Raw genomic sequence first — 12,020 nt, 5'->3', positions numbered from 1 at the left:
TATTTTTTCCTGTGTGGGACTCACTATGCCTTTAACAATAACTTGTATGTAGTAGATGCTCACTAAAATATTTGTGGCAGCAAGGAAGGAATACAAGAAAGACATTAAGAAAGAAATATAAAGATTAGTTCATGTATTCATTAATAAATTTAATTTATTTATTTATTAATAAGTTTAATTTTTTTACAGCCACATTTTAACAAATTATAATACTAAAGTCTTAGATCATTTTTAGAATCTAAACTACTCAGTTTTCTTTTTACTTCTACATACAGTTATGCCAATGTTTATTCACCTATGATGCCTACTTTTTCTCTTCTGGAGCCTTAAAATCTAGAATATAGCCTTTCACCAAAGTACAGAAATACATGAAGCTAACATTGATATCTGGGACACTGGCCTTGGGGCCTGTTCTTAGGTGGCCATAGTTGGTAAAGAAGGGACATTTCTTATCCAGGTAGATCAATATCCCAATGGCTTGAAAATAATAGCCATTTTAATGTGAGAACCTCAGGCTTAGGGATAAGATAATGTGATGGAAAATTTTCTCTCTAGGCCTCTGGATTTCTGGGAACAAGGAGTCACCCTTTAAACTTAGTGCTATGCCCCATTGAGAGAGCAATGGTATTGGCCCAGAGCATTAAGAGCTTTCAAAATGAACAAATCAAGGGGAAAATGCTCAAGAGGACTGTCCCAGAATTGCAGCCAATGGCCAGATGGAAGGTTCTTTGGGCAACATTGGGGATCAGAGGTGAAGTGTGGTAGCAGCAGCTTAGACAGGGAGAAGCTTGGGGGAATGTCATAGAGTGGGAGGTCAGTGGAAGATAACAGAGAATCTCAGGTCTGAATGGGTAGAGTGTCAGAATGGCCAGCTTAGGACAGGAAGCAGAGACTTGTTTCCCATGGGACAGGGACTGCAAGGGATTCATGTGCTGAGTAGGGACTTGGAATCAATGGCCATTTAAGTCCTGGTTGTCCATCCTGGAGATGATGTGAGTCCAAGGTCCAGATAGTAATAGTGAGACCAGTGTCCTTTTAAGATTATATTAAGATAACCCTCCCCTCCCTTCCCTCTTTCCCTCCCTCCCTCCCTTCCTTCCTTCCTACCATTTTTCCATGCTTCTTTTCCTCCTTCTTTCCAATCTTCTTTCCATAAGAGCTCATTTGGTATCTACTCAGTGCTAGGTACTATTCACAGGGCTGAGCATATTGAAGAGAGCAGACAGACAAGATATTTTCCTCTCATGGGACTTTGAGTCTTCTTGGGGAGAGAGACAATAAAAAATAAGTAAATACATGAATAAGACCTTTCCATTTAATTATAATGTAAGAAGACAACAGTACAGGAAGATATGAGAGAGAATGGGGTTGACAGGGGATATTCTTTTCAACTGGGGCATCAAATTTATGCAGGTGAATTTGAAATGAGCCTGAACGGCGATAAACAGTCTCAAGGTAAACACCTAGAGGAGTGATCCAGGCAGAAGGAATAGTTAGAGCAAAAGGCTGTGAGAAGAAAAACATCTCAGTGCCTTCCAAGGACAGAAAGAAGCCCAGTGTAGCTGGAGCATGGCCAGTGGAGGAGAAGAAGGGAAAAATAGAGGAGAGCTAGATAGGGGCCCTATCATGTAAAGCCTTAAAGGTCACAGAGGGATATTAAATTATACAAAGTAAAATAGGAAACCATTATATGGGGTTGATAAACAGGGGAAGGTCATAAGCTGAATTGGTTTTTAAAAGATTTATACAATCTGGCTACACTGTGTGTAACAGTTGTGGCAGGGAGACCAGTGAGGAGGCTATTAAGGAATGCAAATGGATAGGAAGAAGTTGATAGAGGTAAAGCCAACCCACAGATTGGCAATAGAAGGCATGGGGAAGAAAGAATGAAACTTGATTCCTGGGTTATAGTGTAAAGAATTGGGTGGGCGATGGTGTCATTTATTGGAACTAGAAAACCTAATGTGGAAACAGATTTACGGGGTAGGTTAAGAATGAAGAGTTCAAATTGTGGCATGTTAATTTTTTAAAAATTAATTTATTGAAGTATATTACTCATACATAATATTATATTGTTACTGCTAACCTCAGTCCATAGGTCACTCCAGCTGTATTTTTCCCATGCTTTACTGCATTTCCAACACCCTGCAGTAGTGATGTACATTTGCTCTAACTCACAAAGGACATTCTTGCATCTGTACCATCAACCACAATTCTCATCCACCTCTTGGTTTACTGTGTTATTCAGTTCCTAGATTATTCTCTAGCATCCTTTCAATTGGCATTTACATCCCTAGACTACCATTCTCAGCCACATCCCCATTTATAAACGGGCTATTACTCATTATGTGTTACCATCCATTCTATACATTTCCAAACAGCAAAGCTAATTAAAACTTCTACAGACATTAAATATCAGTAGTCCATCTCAGTCCTCCTCTTATCTTCTTTAAGAATCCACCACCTACCACCAGGTCTTGAAGATATTTTCCTACAATTTCTTTTAGAAGTTTTATGGTTCTTGCTTTTATTTTTAGGTTTTTGATCCATTTTGAGTTAATTTTTGGATAAGGTGTGAGATAGGGGTCCTCTTTCCTTCTTTCAACTGTGGATATCCAATTCTTTCAGCATCTTTTGTTGAATGGATTGTTCTGTCCTAGCTGTATGACTTTGACAGGCTAGTCAAAAATCACTTGGCCATACATGTGAGGGTCTGTTTCTGAACCCTAAGTTTGGTTTCATTGGTCTATGTGTCCGTCTTTATGCTAGTACCATGTTACTTTTATTGCTACAGCTAGGTAATATGATTTAAAGCCTGGAGATGAGGGTTTGCTTTTTCTTTTTATGATGTTTCTAGCTATTCAGGACCCCTTACCCTTCCAAATAAATGTGATGATCGTGTTTTCAATTTTTTTTTAATGCTGGTGGAATTTTTATCAGCATTGTATTGAATCTGTATATAGATTTGAGTAGAATTGACATCTTAATCATATTTAGTCTTCCAATCCATGAGCATGGAATGTTCTTCCAGTTACTTAGGACTTTTTAAAATTTCTTTTAACACTGAGTTGTAGTTTTCTGAATCCATGTGCTTTACATTGTTGGTTGTTTATTCCTATTTGAGTTTTATCTGTCATATTTTATTTTCACCTCTCTTTTGACACTTTTAGTTACTTTTATAGATATAATTTTCATGTCTAGACTCTCTTCCAGGCCTCTCTCTTCTGTCTTTTCTTTTCAGGCTCTAGCACAACTTTTAGTATTTCCTGAAAATCTGGTCTTTTGCTTATAAATTCTCTCAGTTTCTGTTTATCTGTGAATATTTTAATCTTGCCCTCCTTTTTGAAAGACAGTCTTGCTGGACATAAGATTCTGGGCTGGAAGTTTTTTCTCTTGTAGTATCTTAAGTATATCAGACTACTGTCTTCTTGCCTCCATGGTTTCTGGTGAGAATTCAGCACTTAATCTTATTGGATATCCCTTTTATATAATGCATTGCTTTTCTCTTGCTGTTCTCAGAATTCTCTCTTTGTCTTTGGTATTTGATATTCTGATGCATATGTGTCTTGGAGTTGGTCTATTTGGATTTTTTCGGATGGGAGTACATTGTGCTTCTTGGACATGGATATCTATGTCCTTCAATAGGTTTGGGAAATTTTCTACCATTATTTCTTCAAATTTCCTGCTGCCCCTTTCCCTTCTATTCTCCTTCTGGGACACCCATGACACATGTTTGTATGCCTTTTGCTGTCATTTAGTTCCCTGAGACCTAGTTCAATTTTTCCATTCTTTTCTTCTTCTGTTCTTTTGTATATTCATTTTCAGAGGCCATTTCTTCAAGCTCACCAATCCTTTCTTCTGCCTCCTCAAACATAATATTATATGATTCCAATGTTTTTATATTTCATTTATTGCATGTTTCATTCTCACAAGATCTGCTATTTTTCTGTTTTTGCTTTCAAATTCTTTGTGCTCATCCAGTGTCTTCTTAATATCCTTAATCTCTTTAGCCATCTCATTGAATTTATTAAGGAAATTTGTTTGAACATCTGTGATTAGTTGTCTCAACTCCTTTATGTCATCTGGAGGCTTATCATGTTCCTTTAACTGGGCCATAGTTTCCTGTTTCTTGGTGTGAATTGTAATTTTTTGTTGGTGTCTTGGCATCGGATTACTAGCGTATTTATTCTGGGTACAGTTTTTCTCTTTAGTTTAGTGCTTCCTGCCCTTTCTCCCTTGCTGGTTGTGTAGTAGGAGCCAAGGATATAATCGGTGCTATAAACTGTGGAGGCTCAAGTTGCCCTCATTGCTCCAGGGATGGATGAAGCTTCTCCCAACTTTCTCCTTTCCCAGAGGTAGGGACAGAGTCACAGTTGTGTGGAATAATCCAAGTACTGCAGGCCTAGACTGTAGTTGCCCGGAGAGACTGATGAAGTTTCAGGCCCCTTTTTTCCCTTCCTGGAGCATGAATGGAGCTGCAGGTGTGGGCAGCAATCTATGCAGTGCAGGTCCAAGATGACTGCAGTTGCCTGGGTAGACTTCTGATTTTCAGTCTCTGCAGCCAAAGGTACCTGCAGTTATCTGGATAAACTGGTGCAGGGTCGGCCAGCCTCCTCCTTGCTAGAGGCAGGGCTGAAGCCTAGTCTAAGGGCTGCAGGCCGGTCTCGGTGAAAGAAACTGGTTCCTACCATCATTGTGGTTTTTGGTCCAGGCTTCCCATAAGGCTGGGGCAGACTCAAAATGGCAGCTACTGGCCTCTTTCTGATTTGGACAAATTCACACCCCATCTGTTCCCAGGGTTATATTTTAGCCAATCGAGTCTAAAAATCAGTAGCCGAAATTGATAGTCCACCGTCTCCTCCTCCCGTTTTTGGGAAATGGAGCTTCCAATCCCAGCCACAGAATAGCTCCTGGTGTGGATCATCCTGCCAGAGTAGGACAATCACTGGCCTCCACAGCTTGGCTGGTAATATCCCAGAGAGGCTGGAGCAGGTCCCTGTGGCTTCCTCTTTGCTGGGGGTGGGTCTGGGGCCTAGGCTAGAGCTACAATCTGACCTGGATGGAAAGAAGTCAGTCCCCACCAGCACTGGGATTATGAGTCTGCCCCACTTCCCCTCATGCCAGGTGTGGAATTTAGATGGCGACTCCCAGACTCCTTCTGTCTCAGACAGGCTCAAACTTTAGCTGTTCCCAGAATTATACTTTAATCCACTGAATTTACTCATCAGTAGCTCAAGTTGGTGCCCAAAGGTCTCTTCCTTGCCCGTTTTTGGGAAGTGGAGCTTTCAATTCCAACCAAGGAGCAGCTCCTGAGGCGGCTTGTGCCTCCAGTGGAGGATGGGCACTGGCCTCCGGGGCATGGAGTGTGCTACTTATGAGTCTTCTCTGCAGATGGACAGTCTCCTCCTTCCATTCCTTCAAGGATGTGGCAGGATGCTCTTCTGGTCTCCTGGAGCTCCCAAACAGGTGCTTCAGCTAGCTCCGGATAGCTCTGGGTGTTTACCAACTGCCCTGTAGCAGGAGCTGATTCTAGGAGCTCCTTACTCCACTGGTTGTCTGGGGGAATTTAAATTTTAAGTGCCATTTATACCAATAAGAGATGAAGACATGTCAACAATTGTCTATAGATGTTCTAGGTAAGGAAAATGTAAGAATCAGAGATACACATTTTGAAGTCATCATTTAGTACTTCCCTACCCTCCCCCTCATCCTATACACTAAGGACGTAAAGAAAGCAAAGTAAAACTTAATTATTGGTTGTGTCTTTGGTCACAAATTCCCTTCAGAATTCTAGTGAGCTAGGGTGAACCATGTGGCAAACATTTTGCCAAATGTCAAGGTAGGCTTGAATTAATCTACAGCCCAGAACTAAGGTGGGCTGGAAAGCCTGCACTTTCCCTTTAGGGAAATGGCTTGCAATTTTCCCATCTTAGGATCACAGGATTTTTTCTTTCAATGAGATGTAAAAAGCCACACCAGATGACACCTTTGGATATGGAACCGGAGCACCAGAAAGCAGGAGAGAACTCATCTACCACCGCCCGCTTCCCTTCAAACACCAAGTCTATTTCTGACCTGGGTGTGAACAAGGAAGGCAGGCCTGGACCTCATGTCAAATAGGAAAAAGAGAGATTTTGCTCAAGGTATGAGAGCTGACAATGTGTGCTCTAAGGGAGGAGAACCTGTGCCATCTTACTACTCTGACTTGAAGGCTGCAAGGAAGGGAAGATCCTTGTCACGTAGGTTGTACCTTTGTGACTTATCCCCCTTAAAAACACTGCTCTCAAAATTGAGTGCTACTCTGTCTCGCTGGAGGGAAGTTCCCTCGTTTTGATACTGGACAGATGTAAGGAGAAAATGGAAGGGGTGGAGAAACATTGAGATTTTTTCCCTGTACTACAAGCCCAGGATTTGTGGTTTTAGGAGGCCTGTTGTACAAGTGCCTCCCCCATCTCCACCCACTCTGCACCCTCCTTGTGGTCTGGCAAATTGCTTTGACTTTTCCATGTCACCCACAGCCCTGTGTTTTACATGTGCAATCTTTCCATGTGATCCTTATGGAAAGGTTATAGGCTTTTAAATGTCATTTATACATTTCTTCTATACCTACTCCTCTGAATTTTTCTATTTGTGTTTTTCAACTCAAACTAGAGCCTATTGTCTGTGAACTCTCTAAATATTGGGGCTTCAAAGTTCCGTTCTCTGGTGGAGCTCATTCATGTGTTGCAGACAGTTTTAGGTTCCATTCTCAATTTTCCTCTTTTAGCTGTGTGCATGTGGTCAAAGATATGGGACATTTCTGGCCTTCTCAGTCTCTCTTTTCAATTTATCTTTAAACATTGGAATGCTTCAAAGCTTAAAAATCTTGTTTTGATACTCTCTAAATTCTACTCCACAAACATGATTGCATTTACCAACATGATGGCAAAATTTACACCTTCAACCCAGACTCTTCTTTGAGTTGTCTACAATTACTTATTCACTCTTTACTTAGAGGTAAAAGAAACCACAAAACACACACACACAAACACGCTTTAAACTCTTTATAACCAAAGCTGATTTGTTATCTTTCCTGTCACTCCAAAACTTGTTTGTGTGCTTCATTTCCTTGTAACATTAACTATTAAATTGTGCTAACTTTGATTTAAAAAAAAATCCTTCCCCACTCATATACAATTAAATTGTTAAGTTCCTGTTAATTCTTAAAAATATCTGTTGAATTCATCTATTTCTCTTTACCTTTACTTTGCCCTCCCCAGACCTAGCTCCCATAATCTTCCTCATGATTTACTGCAATCACTCCTAAATGCTTTCTTCTCTTCCAATCTTGCTATGCTCAAATTTATTCTCCACAGTTGTCACAGTAATCTTTTTTAAAAAGATAATTCATTAAAATCCTTCAATGGTTTTCATTGCTTTTGGGGTAAGAATCAAAATCCTTAAAATCTTTATAAGGACCTGCATGTCTTAGCCCCTGCTTTGTGGTTTTTTCCACACACACACACACACACACATATATATAATGATCCAGTAGTATCGTCTTCTTTAATTTCCTTAAATGTGCTGGGAACTTTCCCATGTCTGGGCTTTCAGACATGCTATTTGTTTTCCTTGAATTTTTATGTCCTTTGTCTAGTGTGGTGGACATCTGCCATGTTTTGCAGTTGCCTAGCACTTGTTGAAGACACTTGCTACATTTGAGGCATGTCTAGGATGTATTGGCTTTGACTAGCCAGGAGAGAGAATGAGGTTCCCCAGGTGTGTTTGGAGTGAGGGCTCAGGCATGTGATCTAGTTTCCACCAATCAGATACGCATGTGAGAGTTTAATTGGAAAGTGAACAGTTTGAGGAAGGCAGAACCTATTGTGCTGGCAAAGATGGCATCAGAGGCATCAGTTTTGGGGAGTGACAGTGGTTGCAAGGCTTAGTTTCTGGTGCAGAAGAAGCCGAGATGCTGGTGGCTGCAGGAAATTTGTGTTTTGGCAGCAACATCAACTGTAGGACCACTATCTGGGTGATTAGCAGTTGAGGAAGTTTCTTCATCTGACCAGTTCTGTGGTTTGCTCGTGGCTGCCATTCCTGAAAGCTTAGCCTTGAGTGAACCTAGTTTACCAGCCCAACCCCTTTTATGTATATCAGCCAAAGTCAGCTTCTATTGTGTACAACTAAGAAAGACCCTGGCTGAGAGGTCTAGATAATTCCATTCTTTTGCTCTTAGCTCTAGTTCACTTCTCTAGCTGCTCATTAGGCACATCCTTTGACCCTAGCTGATTCAGACAGGCTTTCCACTACACGTGCTATCATACGTGGTATAGGCAGTGGCTTGGCATGCAGCCTCAGTTGTTAGCCTGCCTGGGTTCCAATCTCAGCTTGACCACTTACTTGATATCTGAATTTTTGTATAGATTACCTAACCTCTCTGTGCATCAGTTCCTTCTTCTCTAAAATGGAGATTATGATAATACCTACCTCATAGGCTTATTATAAAGATTAAATGAATTAATACATACACAAAACCCTTGAAGTGGTACTTAAATGCCCAACAAATACTAGCTAATATGTTTTCCTTTACATGATACCCACTTATTTTTTCCTTTCATAGTACTTTTCCAAGACTCTAGTTAAAGGTTCACAGGGTAGTAATTCAGTTAAGATATCTCTTCCAAATAAACAGTAAGCACTATAAGAATATTTATTGTGCTTACTATTATATTCCCTATTCCTATCACAATATATAGCTGTTTAATTAATATATGGTGAATGCTGTTGTTGTATCCCAGAAACCCTGGGCCGGATGCCCTAAGGCAGGGGGTCCAAGGGCATGTTCTGTTCCTGCAGCCTTCCCCAAAGCTCCCTGACTTTACTGATTACTTTTCCTGACCCACAACTGACCCCATTCCCACAGAGCTCAAAGCCTGTCCCAGATGCTGCATTTTCCCTTGATGCCCTGATTTCTTTGGTTCTCAGCACCAAGGTTTTTGTGCTGAGTCTACACCATCTGAAAGCTGTTTGGAGCCAGATGGGAGGAAGAGATAAAAAAGGTTTCATTCATTGCCCATCCAGACTCTGAGAGAAATAAAAACAACAACAACAATAGCTAGTGTAAATTGAGTGTTCATTATATATGAGGCATGATTCACAGAATGTTAACGCATTAAATTATTTAATATTTACTACAATCCTATGAAGAAGATAACGCCATTTAACAAAAGGGGGAAGTACATCCACAGGAAAAGAAAAGGAAGGAAAGAAGAGAGGAAAGAAGATTTTCTAGTGGAAGAGACATTAAGTTGCTGAGCAGACTTTAGTATCTGTGAGAAGAACTTTTTTACTGCAGCAGAGGTAACTTTAAAAGAAATATTGATGATATAGAAGATAACACTGAGCATTTTTGAATCACCAGTTCAGCTTTACAATATAGATATTTTTATAAGATCCCTTTCATCTGCTTGCTATTTGTGGCTTTTTTCTCCTCCCAAAGTCTAATGTAAGTAGCAGGAATGTTACAGATAATTAAGAAATCTGTGCAACTTGTTTCTGGTTAATTGGCATTTTCCTATAAAATATTTACAAATTAGCCTTTGGTTTCCAAGGCTCTCTTTTCAGAGAGTCATAGTTTTTGCTACCAGGAGTAATTATCTGCAGATGGGCCTCCTGTGTTGGGATTATTTGGGCATTTTCACAGATGCTGTCCGGCCACCGATACTCACCTGGAGTTGGGGGGCTTATTATGCATTTTCTATGTTTAGATCTTTCTGATATTGTTTTATTTTTTTATTTTTCAAAGAAAAGGGAAAGCAGCTGGTATGCCAATTCCCTTGCAGTAACTGTTACCCACTGAAGACTGTCCTCCAATAATAGCATTCGTGTTCTTTTCAACAAAACTCAGAGAAATATGTTTTTCAAAGTTAGTATGGGGATAGCCAGAAAATATGCTTCAAATCACCTCTGAGGGAGGCTTTTTCTTTTGAGCCTTTGCAGTCCTTGATAGAGATTCTCACAAGCTCTCAGAAAGATGACTTTGATGGTTTGGGAAACAAAGTCCATTTGGCAACAATGCTAAAGAGAGGTTGAGTTGAGAGACTTTCACATGACCCACTGGGGATGAAGCTAGACTTGGACTGAGCGGTGGGATGGAAAGGCAGTTTGACAATCCTGGGCATGCAGCATCTTCATCTTAGTCTCTCAGGGGTCATCCCATTTTTAAAAGGTGGAGCATTTGGGCCGGTCCACAGCTGTGTGTCCCAGCACAGAGCTCCTTTGGTTATGACTGCTGGAGACAGGTACTGAGATTCTTTGACATTTATAAGCCTCAAGGGGCATTGGACACTAGGTTCCAGAAATGGAAAGGACTGTCAGAGTTTTGCTTAGGCTGATGAGTCTCCAATTTGATTAAGTATAAGAATCATTTAGGGTGTTTACTAAATATGCAAGTTCTCAGGTCCCAATTTAAGATCCTGACTCTGATTTAGTAGGTCAGGAATGGGACTTAGATCTTTTACGTTATGGCCACATGTAATCCTAACTGGTCTGGGTGGTCAAGGTGAACACTGGAAGAAACAATGCCCTGGTCAGCTGGCAATCAACTTGACTTTTGCTTTGACTTCATGCCTTTATATGAGCTGATTTATCTGGGCAACACGTATTCAGCAACAAAGTAATGCAAATAGCAGATACTCCATGATCCTTTGCTGACACTCCCCAGGACCTCTACCTGAACTCCCTTTGTCAGTCAGGGTGGCATATATAATGGAGAGATTTATTTCAAGGAATTGACTCATGTGATTTTGGAGGCTGGGCAAGTCCAAAATCCATTGGATAGTCTGTCAGGAAGGGCAGTCCCCATCTAGAATTTCTTGCAGTCCCCAGCTACAATATTTCCTTTCAAGGGAAATCTCAGTTTTGCTCTTTAGATCTTTCAGCTGATTGGATAAGGTCCAGCAGCATTATTGAGGATAATTTCCTTTACTTAAAATGAACTTTAAGTACTTCATGGCAATATCTGGATTATATTTGAACAACTGGAAACCATAACCTAGCCAAGCTGACACATAAAACCATCACACTCCTTTCTTTGTCTCCATTCTGCTCCCATTCTATTTGAAAGATTTCCATCTGAAGCTGGCTTGCACCCTGACTTTTGGATTTGGCCTGATTTTCACTAAATCACTTACAACCTAAGAATTTTGACTCATTCCAACTTCAAATTTTTCTACCTCTGCTCAGGAACTAATCCTCTGCTCAACCCAACATCACCTAGTTTTTTGTTTGTTTGGTTTTTCAGAGTATGTCTTTCTGGATTTTTTATTAAATAACATTAAGGGAAACGGACTTGGCCCAGTGGTTAGGGCGTCCATCTACCACATGGGAGGTCTGTGGCTCAATCCCCGGGCCTCATTGACCCATGTGGAGCTGGCCCTTGCGTAGTACTGATGCACGCAAGGAGTGCCGTGCCACGAAGGGGTGTCCCCTGCGTAGGGGAGCGCAAGGAGTGCACCCTGCAGGAAGAGCCGCCCAACACGAAGGAAAGTTCAGCCTGCCCAGGAATGGCGCGCACACGGAGAGCTGACACAACAAGATGACGCAACAAAAAGAAACACAGATTCCTGTGCTGCTGACAACAACAGAAGCGGACAAAGAAGAACACACAGCAAAATGGACACAGAGAACAGACAACTGGGGCGTGGGGGGAGGGGGAGAGAAATAAAAAAAACCAAAACATTAAAATATTAATTTTAACAAAATCATATTCTGTTGTGCAGCTTTTTACCTAACAAAATAGATCTCTTTTCTTGTTAGTACAAACTTATCTGCTTTGGGCTTTTTGTTCTTCTGAGCCAGAATTTTCTGCCTGACTCTTTCTTTTCTTTTTATTGGAGAAGCTGTGTGTTTACAGAACAATCATGCATAAAATACAGGATTCCCATAGATGGCCCTATTATTAACAACTTGCATTGATGTGGAACATTTGTTATAACTGATGATAGAACATTCTTATAATTGTGCTATTAACTATAGTC

The 12,020-nt window shown here is 40.7% G+C and overlaps 1 protein-coding gene across 1 annotated transcript in view; it reads left to right on the top strand.

The window, feature by feature from the left end:
* The window catches only part of LOC101446246 (cytosolic beta-glucosidase), a 156,454-nt gene that overhangs the window by 138,669 nt on the left and 5,765 nt on the right, over positions 1-12,020 (top strand). The window lies entirely within an intron of this gene.

This window comes from Dasypus novemcinctus, chromosome 1, assembly GCF_030445035.2.
Source record: "Dasypus novemcinctus isolate mDasNov1 chromosome 1, mDasNov1.1.hap2, whole genome shotgun sequence".
Taxonomy (NCBI): Eukaryota; Metazoa; Chordata; class Mammalia; order Cingulata; family Dasypodidae; genus Dasypus; species Dasypus novemcinctus.
The sequence above is the reverse complement of the archived record's forward strand: the minus strand, read 5'-3'. Positions and strand labels throughout refer to the sequence as shown.